This window comes from Lynx canadensis, chromosome C1, assembly GCF_007474595.2.
Source record: "Lynx canadensis isolate LIC74 chromosome C1, mLynCan4.pri.v2, whole genome shotgun sequence".
NCBI classification, from domain to species: Eukaryota; Metazoa; Chordata; class Mammalia; order Carnivora; family Felidae; genus Lynx; species Lynx canadensis.
This window is the reverse complement of record NC_044310.1, coordinates 167,907,208-167,921,116: the sequence shown is the minus strand read 5'-3', so window position 1 is coordinate 167,921,116 and position 13,909 is coordinate 167,907,208.

Sequence of the window (13,909 nt, the reverse complement as noted above, 5' to 3'; positions counted from 1 at the left end):
TAATATTTAATGCAGTAACTCTAACTAAAGATACTTTTAAATAGTATCAAACAAACATCAAATAAGGAAAAGAAGTGATAGGAAGGTTGTGATGAAAACAGTAAAGGAAAGTTCATTTGGCTGATCTTTTTTTCTTTTTTAATGTTCATTTTATTTTTGAGAGAGAGAAACAGATTGTGAGCAGAGGAGTAGCAGAGGGAGAGGGAGACAAAGAATCTGAAGCAGGCTCCAGGCTCTGAGCTGTCAGCACAGAGCCCGATGTGGGGCTTGAACCCACAAACCATGAGATCATGACCTGAGCTGAAGTCAAGATGCTTAACTGACTGAGCCACACGGGCACCCCTGAATTTGGCTGATTTTTTATCTGATTATAATCTGACTTTGTGACCCTAAGAGTATTTTTCTTTGCTCCTCTGACAGATGTTCCAAAAAGATTAAGAAGTAGAGTTTTGACATTTTAATTTAAAGCTAAAAAGTAATATTTGGCTTTAGAAGAATGATGTCAAATTTAGTGCCAAAAATATTTCAACTCTTTTATTTCATTTAATACTTGAAAATATTCAGGAAAAGAAAATATATTCTTGGGAAAGAAATGGGAATGGAGACATCCTTGGGAAAGCAGATAATAATTGCTGAAGTACCTGATTCTTGATGACTAAAAAGGCATCAGAATCATTTCCCCTTTCTATCATTTTGCCCACTTTTTTAAAAAAATATGTTTTAATGTTTATCTATTTTTGAGAGAGACAGAGTGCAAGCGGGGGAGGGGAAGACAAAGAGGGAGAGACACAGATTATGAAGCAGGCTCCAGACTCTAAGCTGTCAGAACAGAGCCCAACGTGTGAGGCTTAAACTCATGAACTGTGAGATCATGACCTGAGCCAAAGTCGGACACCTAACTGGCTGAGCCGTTTAGGCACCACTCATTTTGCCCACTTTCTAAAATGAAGTCTTGCCTTTTTAAATTGTACTTGGATCAACTATTAGATGTATTAAAGTGTCAGCTTTAAGATAAAAATTGGTCAAAGACAGGGGCGCCTGGGTGGCGCAGTCGGTTAAGCATCCGACTTCAGCCAGGTCACGATCTCGCGGTCCGTGAGTTCGAGCCCCGCGTCAGGCTCTGGGCTGATGGCTCGGAGCCTGGAGCCTGTTTCCGATTCTGTGTCTCCCTCTCTCTCTGCCCCTCCCCCCATTCATGCTCTGTCTCTCTCTGTCCCAAAAATAAATAAAAAACGTTGAAAAAAAAATTAAAAAAAAATTGGTCAAAGGCATCACCTTGATTTTTATAATTTTATCCCTTGAAAGTTACAATTTGAAGTGTACATTTAATAATCTTAGTAATGGGCTATGGAAATGCCAGGTACAGATATAGGTATCTTCTGTGGCAGAGTATATTTTCCCAAGATGGTTGCACCAATGTATACATCACATATTACATATTCTTACAATCTGAAATAAACACTTCAATCAAGAGGTAGGGTGTCTCTATTTATTCTTTCTAGATCTCTATCTTCACCCTCCCTCTTTGTCTCCAGTCACTGTGAAAACCCAGACACCATGCAGTATGCAAGACCATACTATCCAACATGGAGAGAACATATAAAGAGTTCAATGTGGAAAGAAACGGAATACTCTAGCCAATAGCTAGTCACAACTCCACTTGATTTCAACCCCCACCCTTGGAGTTTTCCAACTGAGGCCCCAGGCATTGTGAAAGAGTGATAAGTTGTCCCCTTTGTGCCCTGCCCCAACTCTTAACCCTCATGGTCCATAGACATAATAAATGTTGTTTCACTCAAATATATTTTGCATGATTTATTATATAGCCATAGTAACTGAAACATCATCATACTAGAAATATGAACTTGATGTTTTTGTTTTCTATTTTTGGCTTCTATCATCGGTGCACTTCTTGATTATTTAAAGAAATGATGAGACATAGTGCTACCTCATCTACTCCATTCTTTCCATATCACTGAATCTCCTATGAAGGTTCAATAAAATTCTAGAGGTAGGACATGGAAAAACTATATTTCAGGACTAAACCAGCAATTTAGAAGCCACGTGGGAACAACATATTCTTTAGCCCTATCTGTGGTAATACCCACGTACAGAGATATTCAACTTACTTCAACAGCTATTTATTGAGTATCTGTGTGTACAAAAGGAGAGAAAGAGGGAATTAATGTTTATTAAGTAAATTGTACATGGCAGGCACTATTAGTTCCTTAAATATTTATAACAACCTCATGACACAAGGCTTCACCACAGATGAGACTCAGGGAGGTTAAATAACTTTCCAGATCTAACTGCCAGTGGGTAGCTGAGTCGAGATTTAAGCTTCCATCTTCATTATGACAAATATATGCTTTTTCAACCTGCTTTATTTTTGTAATGGGATAATAGCAACTTCAATGATTATTATGCAAATTGAATAAATTCATAAAAATGACTAGAAAAAAGTAAATAATATTAAATATTTCTTAATATTGTTGTTATACAATGTGCCTTACCTTTCAATTTCATGCTAGATACTGTGAAAACACAATAATGAGTAAGATACAGTCTTCACTTTCAATGCATTTAAGTTATAGCTTTGGATGTGTTGAGTTAGAGCTATGGTTTAGGTGTTGAGGCAAATACACACAAAAAACTATAATAGAAAATGGATTTTAATTAATGACTCAGGAAAGGTAGAGTAAAATTCTTACATCCAGTTAAGATTTCAAGAAGGTCTTCATGGATGCAATGGTGGCGATGATGCACCTTGATGGTTAAGATTTTATTTCAGTAGATAGAGTGGCTAATTCCATGTGGAAGGAATTGCATAGCAAAATAATATAAAAGTACTGAGAACAAGTAAAAAATTCCAAGAAATTTAGTACTCCCAGAGGAAAAAAATCTCAATTTTTTTAAGATGGAAGAACTGGATATATTTACAGGCTTAAGGGAAGAAGTCAATAAAGATTTTAAGGATAGATATAGAAAGACGATGGCTGTCCTTAAAGAGGTGAAAATGAATTAGGTTGAGGGAAGTGGAAATGGATGTGGCTGTGAATAGCAAGTGGGGTCTTATTCTTAGAGAGTAGAGGAAAGTGTGCATGAAAGGATGAGGAGAGGAAGAAGGATGCATATGGCAGCCTCAAGTCCTCCACTGAATAAGAAAGGGGATTATATAAGGGGTAGAGGTGAGAAGAGGGCTTGAAGAGGATGGAGTACATTTAGAATCATTTTGAAAGGGAATGGAAGAAAAATTGAAGACAAATCCAAGGTTTGTCAGTAGAGTTGCTCCCACAATAAACATTGCTTGTTCACCTCCCATGTGGTAGATGTTGGGAGCACCATAATCAATAAAGTAGACACTGACTCTGCTGTCAAGCAGGGATTAGGAAAGTAAATGGGAAGTTACCATTCAGTATGATATAGCCAAATAGCAGCTTATTGCATAGACCTCTGCAAAGGCACAAAACATCTAATTTGTGAGTTAGAAGAAGACTTTCCAAACCACATGCCACCTCAATTGAAAATAACAACAGTGTCAAAAGCAGTAGGTATACTTATGTGGATCCTGAGAAACTTAACAGGAACCCATGGGGGAGGGGAAGGAACAAAAAAAAAAGAGGTTAGAGTGGGAGAGAGCCAAAGCATAAGAGACTGTTAGAAACTGAGAACAAACTGAGGGTTGATGGGGGGTGGGAGGTAGGGGAGGGTGGGTGATGGGTATTGAAGAGGGCACCTTTTGGGATGAGCACTGGGTGTTGTATGGAAACCAATTTGACAATAAATTTCATATATAAAATAAAAAAAATTTTTAATAAATAAAGAATTTGAGAAAAGTAAAAAAAAAAAAAAAAAAAAACAAAAAAAACAAAAGCAGTAGGTATAAACCAAGCAAAGGGAGAGAGGAGTGGGGGGAATGTTGTAATACATGACTTGGTGGGTACAAAGACCCACAATTTTACGAAGTCTAGCATACTTTCCACAGAAAACAGTATCTCCTTTCTTTTAGGAAGTCTAACATACTTTCCATAGAAAACAGTATCTTCTTTCTTTATATGTTACACCAGGAGTGTGAATTAAACCCCCAAGATATTAGGGAAGATTTCACATAGAAGAAAAAATAAGCTCCAATCTACATTTTGGAAAGATGTCTTAGTCAAAGCTCTCAGTGGTAAAACACAATCCCACTTGAGCTGACTTAAGCAAAAAGGAAAAATTTATTAACTATATATTATAGTGCTTTTCAACCTTTTTCATATCCTGGCATAGACAGAAAATAATAATATTTATACAATACCCTAGAGAAAAGAGACGAGACTGCTTGTGGCAGGAAGCAATCAGCCTGGGGACTTGAGCTGCCCCGAGGGCTTGATGGGTCAATATTGAAGCACACATCTTCAGCATACCAGCTGGGGAATCTCAGATGCATTATATGAAATTATAGACTCAGGGATAAATCATGAACCTGAAAGACTGGCTGAGCCTTATGCAGGGCTGATGCTAGGAATTCCAAAGCCAAGCATGCTTCTCTCTCTTTCTGGGGCAATGAGGTCTTACCTCTGCCCCTTTCTGTATATACACTTCTTCTTTCTCTCTCCATGAGCTAGATTCATTGCTTCCTTGTACACATGGCAGAAGATACTGCCTCATAACTATCACATGTGTAAATTCTTCCAGTTAAAACATTTAATAAAGATAAATTAGAAGTTCTTAGTGTTAACCCCAAATCCCATCCCCCCCACAAAGTATCAGACTGGCCCAGATATCCATTCTGTTTGAAATTTTTTGTAATAAGTAAGAAACATAGAGCCACAGAGGCTGATCATCATGTAGTTGGAGGGGGCATTTCCACAGAAGGGGCTGCAAAACCTAGCAGGTTCTGGAAGGCCACTCTGGCTACAACATGAGTATGTCCAGAAGGAGAGGCATTATGGAAGTCGTGGAGTTGAACTGAGAAGCTGCTGCAGTAAGCCAAGAAAAGATCCAGAATGGGCACGGCTGGGATAAGAACAGGAGTAACAAATTGCATAGATCTGAGCAACAGTAGATAAGGCATAACGAATAAGGCTTGGGCTTTGATTGCAAATGGGTGTAAGAAAAAGGAGTTAGATTTCTGGCCTGAACAATGAGGTGAAGAGGATGGTGTCTTTCACTGATAAAGGACAAAAAAGAATAAAAGCATAAGAGACGGAAGAGTTTCAGTGTTGGATACAAGTTTAAAGTTTCCTTGAGAAATCCAAGTAGACATATCCAATAGGCAGCTGAGTAGGAGAGACTGGAGTTCAGAGGAGCCATCTAAGAAGATAGATTTGGGAGACCTTTAGATGATGGCTAAATTTTGGGGATGAAATTGTGCATTAGAGAGTTTAGGATGAGAAGATAAGTGATACAACAGTGGAAAAACCTCTAAGAAAACCTAGATTTTGAGGGATGATCAGAGTCAGAGGCCTAGGCCTCCAAAAGAGATGGAGAAAGAACACAAAAATAAATGAGGAGGGGGTGAAAGACAAAAGAAAGGATTATTTTTCTATAAGTAGGAAGCAACCAATATCGGAAGTGCCAAATGCTGCCAAGATATAAAATAGAATTAAAAGGACTTGGTAGATTTGCCAATAAAGACTTCAGCAAGAAAGCAGTTTAAATAGAGGGGTGAGTACACAGGCCAAATCATAAAGCATTTAAAGGGCAAATGAGAGGCGAGAAAGTAGAGCATGAACAAGACTTATGAGAAGTTTGGTTATGAAAGAGCGGAGAAATATGCCAAAAATTGGAGAGGGTTATGGGCTCAGGGAATGTTTTGTTTTGTTTTTAAATATGTCGCATTAATTCCACATAATGACGTGGCTGGCTGGTATCCCTGAGCTAAAAAGTAGAGCTTGAGGGGCGCCTGGGTGGCGCAGTCGGTTGGGCGTCCGACTTCAGTCCGACTTCACGATCTCGCGGTCCGGGAGTTCGAGCCCCGCGTCGGGCTCTGGGCTGATGGCTCGGAGCCTGGAGCCTGTTTCCGATTCTGTGTCTCCCTCTCTCTCTGCCCCTCCCCCGTTCATGCTCTGTCTCTCTCTGTCCCAAAAATAAATAAACGTTAAAAAAAAAAAAAAAGTAGAGCTTGAAATAGTGTCAGTGGCCCCAAAACAGTGCTGCAACTTTGCATCTTTGCTCCATGTGCCTAAAAATGCAGAAAATGATGCTGAACTTCAGGATTTAAAAGTGGATCCTCTAGTCATTATACACATCAGGTGAATTAAAGCCTTCAAGAAGCTGACAGAGATCGTGGTCATACCACCTATATGAGAGCAACCCCAGAACATGGAAGGGCCTCTTATTGAAAAGGAACAACTATTCTGAAGCCAAAATAGGAGTCTGCCTTAAAGGAAAGATAACCCAAAAGAAATACAAGAAGAGACCTCAGGGCTATGAAATACATGGCATACAATGTGTGCAAATAAAAAGGAAAGGAGGGAGGGAAGGTAACAGCTAAAGGAGAGCTTGAGATCAAGGAAAGGTGTGTGTGTGTGTGTGTGTGTGTGTGTGTGTGTGTGTGTGTTGTTTTTATAGAATGGGAGAGACCTAAGCCCTGAGTATCATGCCCAGCACATAGCAGATACTCAATACATATAGTTATAAAGGAAGGGAGGGAGCAAGGGTGGGAGGAAGAAGAAGGAAAAGAGAGAGGAAAGGAAGAGAGGGAGGAAAGCAGTCTGCAGGCTCAGTAGAGAGACTCCCTGAATGATAGCGTTATTGAAATAAAGCAGAAAGAATAACTAAATGATGACTAAAGTCCCAGTGAAATCTGAAAAGAATGGAGTCTAGAACCCAAGTGTTTGTTTTTAAGTTAACTACAATGGGTTTATTTTTAAAGTGACTAATATTTACTAAATAAGTAAAAAGTTTTGGAAGAGAACTAAGAATAGAAATATCTGAAAGAGTAGAACAAAGTCCCAAAAAAACAAAGTCTGGTAACACCAAAGATAACTGCCACATCTTCAAAATGGTCCTTTTGGGGTGAGCTGAGCTACTCTTTCTTGGCTTCCGTGAACAATAAAGGAAAAAGATAAACATAAACCCTGGAAATTGTTGATTATTTATACAAAAACCTAAACTATCATCTCTAATGAGAGCCAGACTTAACAGGATGTTGAAATGAGCCGAAGCCCCCAAATAATAAACATAACATCCTAATTGAGGTACAAGATAAACATGCAAGATTTCAGAGGAGATGACCAAAAACAAGTTTTGTGATTATTGATCTCTTACCCCTATTTAGCACATAAAAGGGGGTTTGAGAAGAAGGTTGGAGGAAAGTGGAACTTTTGCAAGGAGCTGGTATTTGCGAGATTCCCTCCCAAGGGGGAGAAGTCAGAGTTGCCTGTTCCCTACCACATTCCTAGGAAATGGGGTTTCTCAGGCACCACTCAGAGGGTCTGATATGTGCTCCCAGAGCCTGAGGAGTCACAGTGTGTAGGTTGTCACCTCACACCTAAGGAATCAAGATTCACAAGCTGTGGCTGGCCAAGCACCTGAGAACAGAGCCAGGAGGGATGGTCTCCGTGCTTCTCAGGACAGAAGGGATGAGTCTTTCCTCTGGACCAACAGTGGACCTCCTGTAACAGAGATAACATGAGTCTTTTTAAGACTCTGCCTTGAGGGATAAAAGAAGTTGAGCAGAAAGAAGCTGGTGGTACCCTGCTGGAGGCAGAAGGACTCTAGAAGACATTACAAAGAAGCAGTTTGAGAAATATATGTTACCTCTGTCAAAGTCACTGCGATGAGAGGTCCCCAAAGGGAAGGCATCTCCAGGGAGCTCACTAAAGTAACACGCCAGAAAAAATTGCCAAGGCCAGAGGGTTGTTACCAAATCTTGAACGATTTCTGCAAGTAAAACTTTCTTCCTCTCTTAAATTTACCTCCTCTGCCCCCATCCAGATTCCAACCATAGGAGGATCAAAAACTGTCAGAAAGATGAACAAAGGGATAGAATTTCTATATTGGGATTGAGAGAATCTCGCTAAGCCTTTTCCCTCATTTGCCACTATAGGATGCAAGCCTGGGTAGATACAAGGAGGGAGCAATTAACTTAAAAATAAATTTGGAGTGTTAATTATTATACCAGACTGGACATATTAATTATGGAAATGAAACTGTGATCTGTGCCTTGAAGTGGCTGGGGAGTTTTCATTATCTGCAAGTGACCAGGAAAGTCATGGGTTTGCCCCAAGAATTCAAAGGGCAAGTTAAGTGTTAACCTCACATAAAAGGCTTGAGTGGTGGGAGGAAAAAAAAAACCATCAAGTTGTTTTTTTGGTTGCCCTGCAAGACCCTTCTGTTCATCAAGATATTTACACAAGTATTCATAATCTTTCCAATACTTGCTCCCTCTCTCCAGGCAGTAGAAAAAAATAGACATTTCTAGAATCTTGAAATTTTTACCTGTCTTGCAACTTGAAATTTTAAAAAGCAATAAAGGAATGGAAAAATCAGATGTAACCTAAAGTTATTTCCTTTCATAAAATGTTGAAACACAGTTTCTTTTCATATGTTTCCTGGGAGAAGTGAGTTAGAGAAAGTTTGAAGGAAAATGCCTTCTACTTTCAGAATATAATCTCTGCTGAATGTGTCCACACATTCGATTAATTTACTCTTTCACTAGTGTGGTAATGCCTATTCTTGAAATATATTTCATTAATCTGATGATCCTAGGGAAATGCACTTGATAGGAAATAATGAAATCTGTAATACGTTAATATTAAGGGCTATTTCTGTCCTGGCTGATTCTGGTTTCAGACTATAAATTATCTGTTCTAAAGTGGAAAGTTCCTTATTGTTTATTTTCTGAGAATTCATAACTAAACTGTGGAATCCTGATTTCCATGAGTAACAGTTGAAGAAATAAAAGCAATCATTTGGAGGCAAACCAAATTCTCTGCCTATGCAAAGCAACCAACGATATACCCAAGTTAAACACCAGAGTGTGGGGTAATTGTCTCTGTCAAAATCACACACTGATTAGCTGATTTTTTCATGTAGTGCCTGACCCAGGCATTTAGAAATAAAGCAAGTTTGCACTGACTGAACCATTCTTTCAGTACACTATTGCCACCACACATTCTCTACTAAAACCAACTTTTGGTTAATAGCTTGTTGAAATAGGAGTGCTACATTTTTATAAAGGTCTTTTGAGGCTTTAAATTTTGGAGGAGTAAAAGGTGAGTTTATGTTTTCCTGCAACAGATAGAATTGTTCAAGTTTTCACTGGAGGCATAATGTTTCCTTAGTTTATTGTTTTATGATGCTGAAATTTTTGCTGAGTTTGAATGATAAATTCAAAGAACAGATGTACAGAAAAATGTTTCTTAGACTACTTTTCTTCTACTTGAAAAATCACAACAAATGGAAAATATTATATGTATTAGAACAAAAGTGTTTCTTTTAAATTTTTTAAATGTTTATTTATTTTTGAGAGAGAGAGAGACAGACCAAGCATGAGCAGGGAAGGGGAAGGAGAGAGGGAGACACATAATCTGAAGTAGGCTCCAGGCTGTCAGCACAGAGTCTGATGCGGGGCTTGAACTCACAAACTGTGAGATGATGACCTGAGCTGAAGTGGGACACCTAACTGACTGAGCCACCGAGGCATGCCTTAAAATGAAAGTTTACATGCCTTGTTAGGAATGTCTTTGTACGTGTTTTCTTCCACTGGTACTAGTTCTCTAATGGTATAAAATAGAAAGGACAAATAGTATGCTTTTACCAAGGTCGAAGAAAAATCTGGAAGCAGAATTTGGACTAACCTGGATTCAAAAGCCTGATCTAAGCCCCCAACTCATGTTCCTTTTTATGGTCTAGTGAAAGGAAATACTTCTTATTCATCACGAATCTAGAAGTCTCAAATTCACCCTCTAACACCAAAATCCTTTTTTTTTTAACTTGGTGCAGGGTGTAGAAAGTACAAGAGCAGTGTTTTATATTACTGTTGAGCAGTATCTCTGGGAAGAGATTAATAACTGCTTAGCTTGGAGTTTTACCTTGTGCCAGAGAAGGGCTTTGCATGGAAGCAATTTTAAAAACTCCCACTGCAATCATTAAAAATAAAATATACACACAGTACTGGAACTCAGAGCCCATTGATTTGCTTCTACTTATTACCTCAATTCATATTCCCCAGAAAAGGAGTATATGACTTTTGGAGGCAGAAGGTACAGCTCATGGCCAAAATGGGGCCAAGGCCCTCCTTTTAGAACCAGTGTTGTTACAAAGACAATTGCCTCCTTGCTCAGTAAGTCATTGTATTCCTACAATTTTGAGAAAAAAATTCACTCAACAAGGGCTGATCCACATAAGAAGCATTAGGAATTTCATGCCAGATAATCAAGAATACTTTATGTCACATGAAGTTGAAGCTCCAACTATACTTCCAAAATTTTATTGTAATTTATGCCCTAAACGACTCAGTTTTTAAAACAAAAATTTGATGTGGTGCTGATGAGATTCCTTTGGGTCATCTTCCTTGTCTTCTTAGCTTTCCTACTGTGTAATGCATGTTGAGTGTTCACGGAAAATCTTGGACCAGCTGTACAATCTATTGTGCTGCCCTAGTTTTCATGCCCACCACTTATTAGAGTCCCGTGGCTTCAGCTTGTTCATTAATTTTCTTCATATATTTGCTCAGTAAATTCTAAGCCACAAAAGCTAAGGTAAGCATTATTTCTGGAGACCTTGACCATACTAGGGAGTGAAGATTTAGCAGTTAACTCAAAAGACATGGGCCCTCCCATCATGCTGTTTATATCTAAGTAGAAGAGAATGATGGTAAATCACCTCTGACATTATTAATTATTCAAGTACAACTGTGGTAAGTGCTATGAATGGCAGGATAGGGAACAGTGAAAGGTTTTAATGGAGGAATCTGAACTAATTTGGAGTCTTGAGTGTCTAGGAGTCAATGGGGCAGAGGCATTTCATACAAAGGAAATGATAATGTGATGAGCATGAAATGGAAAGAACATTGTGCACTCTAGGAAATAAAATAAATCAGGGTAACTAAAGAAGATTTTTCATCTGAGCTTCCACTGAATTTTAGGATGCTACAAGATGTCACCAGGGGTCTCATTAGATTGGGGAAAAGTGGGGAAGATATTTTTTTAAACTTCACACATCACACATGGTTAGCACTTGCAGTGGTGGCTATTTACTGAGTGGCCCCAGTAGAAATGTCATCAGCAGTCATGCAGCTCCATCTGACAGTATGCAGTCGTCCTGTGTCACTTGGTAGAGTACATTCTCAGCTGTTTCACGAGTTAGGGGAGGTCACTGACAAATGGTGAACACTGTGGTACACCAAAGGGAGGCTGGTAGATCTCTGATGACATCAGCCTCTTCCTCCAAAACTGTCTCCCACACTTTCCTCTTCTGTGTTAACGATTGCCTCAGAGGACTGACTGAACTCTACTGGTGTAACAGAAAATTGCAAAGTAACTTTTATTCTAAAGAAGGTATTTTAGGTGTCATAACTCAGTTTATTTCATGATGCTTTGTTGTTGCTGTAAATGCTGCAAAAACGGATTACAAAGGTTAATGGTGAACCATATTGTAGTCTAATTGTCTTACACTTCATCAGTATTTATGTTTTCTAAAATGTCTGATATTCCATCATGGCAATTTTTGAAGACAGAGTGTGAAGTGGATAAGTAAGATTCTAGGCCTAGGTATACGAATGCTTCTAAGTCATTTCCCTGTATTAGTATGAGAAGAGATACAAAATAAATTCATTTCTACAGTAAAAACTACTTATCAATGAATTTTTCATGGGTTGGTTATCTAAATTGTATTCCACTGTGCAAATCACATCAATGGCTGCAGGAAAATTAAAAAGACACAAGTACAAATCATAGCCATTTGACAAGTAAAGGGGTTAGTTATTTTAGACAAAACCAAAATATTTATTTTAGAGTAAAACTTTGTTTAAAAAAGTCACATTTAGTGAAAAGACTCAGGAAGCAATTATTTAGTAACAGAACTCATTGCCCAGAAAAATGAAAAAAACACAATGCACTTGGTGAGAATCTATTAATACCAGCATATAAATATATAATGATGAAAATGCTGACAAGTTGCAGTATGAGAAATTGAAAAGGTCCCATATTACATGGTATGATAAGTTGTTATATTGATGATATGTCACATGATGCTGAAGAGCTTTGGGGTAATAAACTAAAGAACAACAGCTTCCCATTACAGGGTGATCAATCAACAGATTTCATTAGTAAATGTCATGTTGTAGAATTTGTATGATTTCTAAATGGTGGTGAAATTTAAGAAAATTTTCTGTTGCGTTTAGCCTGCCCAAACGAGCAAAGGCCAAGATTTAGTTAATGTTGTGCCATCATGTCTAGAAACAAAAGGCCTGTCTTGGGAAACTATTAGCATCTGTGTTGATGATGCCCCATCAATGATGAGCTACATGAAGTGTTCTGACTCTATTATAAAAAAGAAAAGAAAAGAAAAGAAAAGAAAAGAAAAGAAAAGAAAAGAAAAGAAAAGAAAGAAAATAAAGGTAATTCTAATATTGTCTCCCAAATTACCACTTCACTGAGAGGTACTAGTGTCAGAAACTCTTCAACATGAAATAAAAAGATTATAGGTAACATTGTAAAAATGGTTAACTTCATTAAACAAAGATTCAGTTTACACAAGAATGTTTAGAAATGTAGAAAATATAAATCTGCTACCTACAGACATCCAAGTACTTAGCATAGGAGAAGATCTCTACAGGGTGTGCAAGCTGCAAGGTAAATCACAGGAATACTTAGAAGGACCCAGAAGGCCAGATTTTACTAAGTGCTTGAGTGATAAAGAATAGCTGCAGACTAACCTGCTTAGCAAAAATTTGTCATTACATGAACCAGTTGGACAAGTTTCTGCAAGAAAATGTTTTGACTTCAAATGACAAGATGTTTGGCTGTAAAAGCAACAGAATCATTGGGGGAAAAACTCATGTTGCAACAGGAAATCTTGAAATATTTCCCATGTTACTTGGATTTGAGAATGAGATTATCAGCAAGTCTCTAGTCTTACTGAAATCCACTTGGAGGAACTGCAGAACAAAAGCTGTTTTCCCCTCACATTCAATACAACTACCTGGCTAGGTGAGGGGCCCTTTCTCTGACAATATTGCTCAGTCTAAGAACCTCATTTATTTGGACTTCTGAAGTGAAAAACAGGCACATGATTTACATGAATGAGGTGAATTTCATTCTTTGTTTTTAGTTTAAATATATATATATATATATATATATATATATATATATATATAGGCCTATATTTGAAGCTGATATGTGATTCGGCCAAAAAAAAATCTTCTTCAAAGTCTTGTATAAAACTGTGCTAAGCTATATTTTTTATTCATACTGATTTGTCTAGTAGCTTTGCTATGTAACATTGTCAACAAATTGTCATTGTTGAAATAATATTAATTAAAATCAATTTATGACCTTCATCTAAATGAAATCTATAGAACATATCATTAGAAAAGTTAAATTCCATCTTGGCTCAAGGAAATTATTTAAAATACATTTATTAAGTTTGTTTATAATTTTTTTTGTTTTTTTTAACGTTTATTTATTTTTGAGACAGAGAGAGACAGAGCATGAACAGGGGAGGGGAAGAGAGAGAGGGAGACACAGAATCTGAAACAGGCTCCAGGCTCTGAGTTGTCAGCACAGAGCCCGACGCGGGGCTCGAACTCACAGACTGTGAGATCATGACCTGAGCTGAACTCGGACGCTTAACAGACCAAGCCACTCAGGCGCCCCTAATTGTTTTTGAATCTATATAAATAATAATTTTTAAAACAATAAACTTAACTTTTCTAAGGAAAATTTGGACAAAAAGTCATTTTTAGATTTAAATAAGG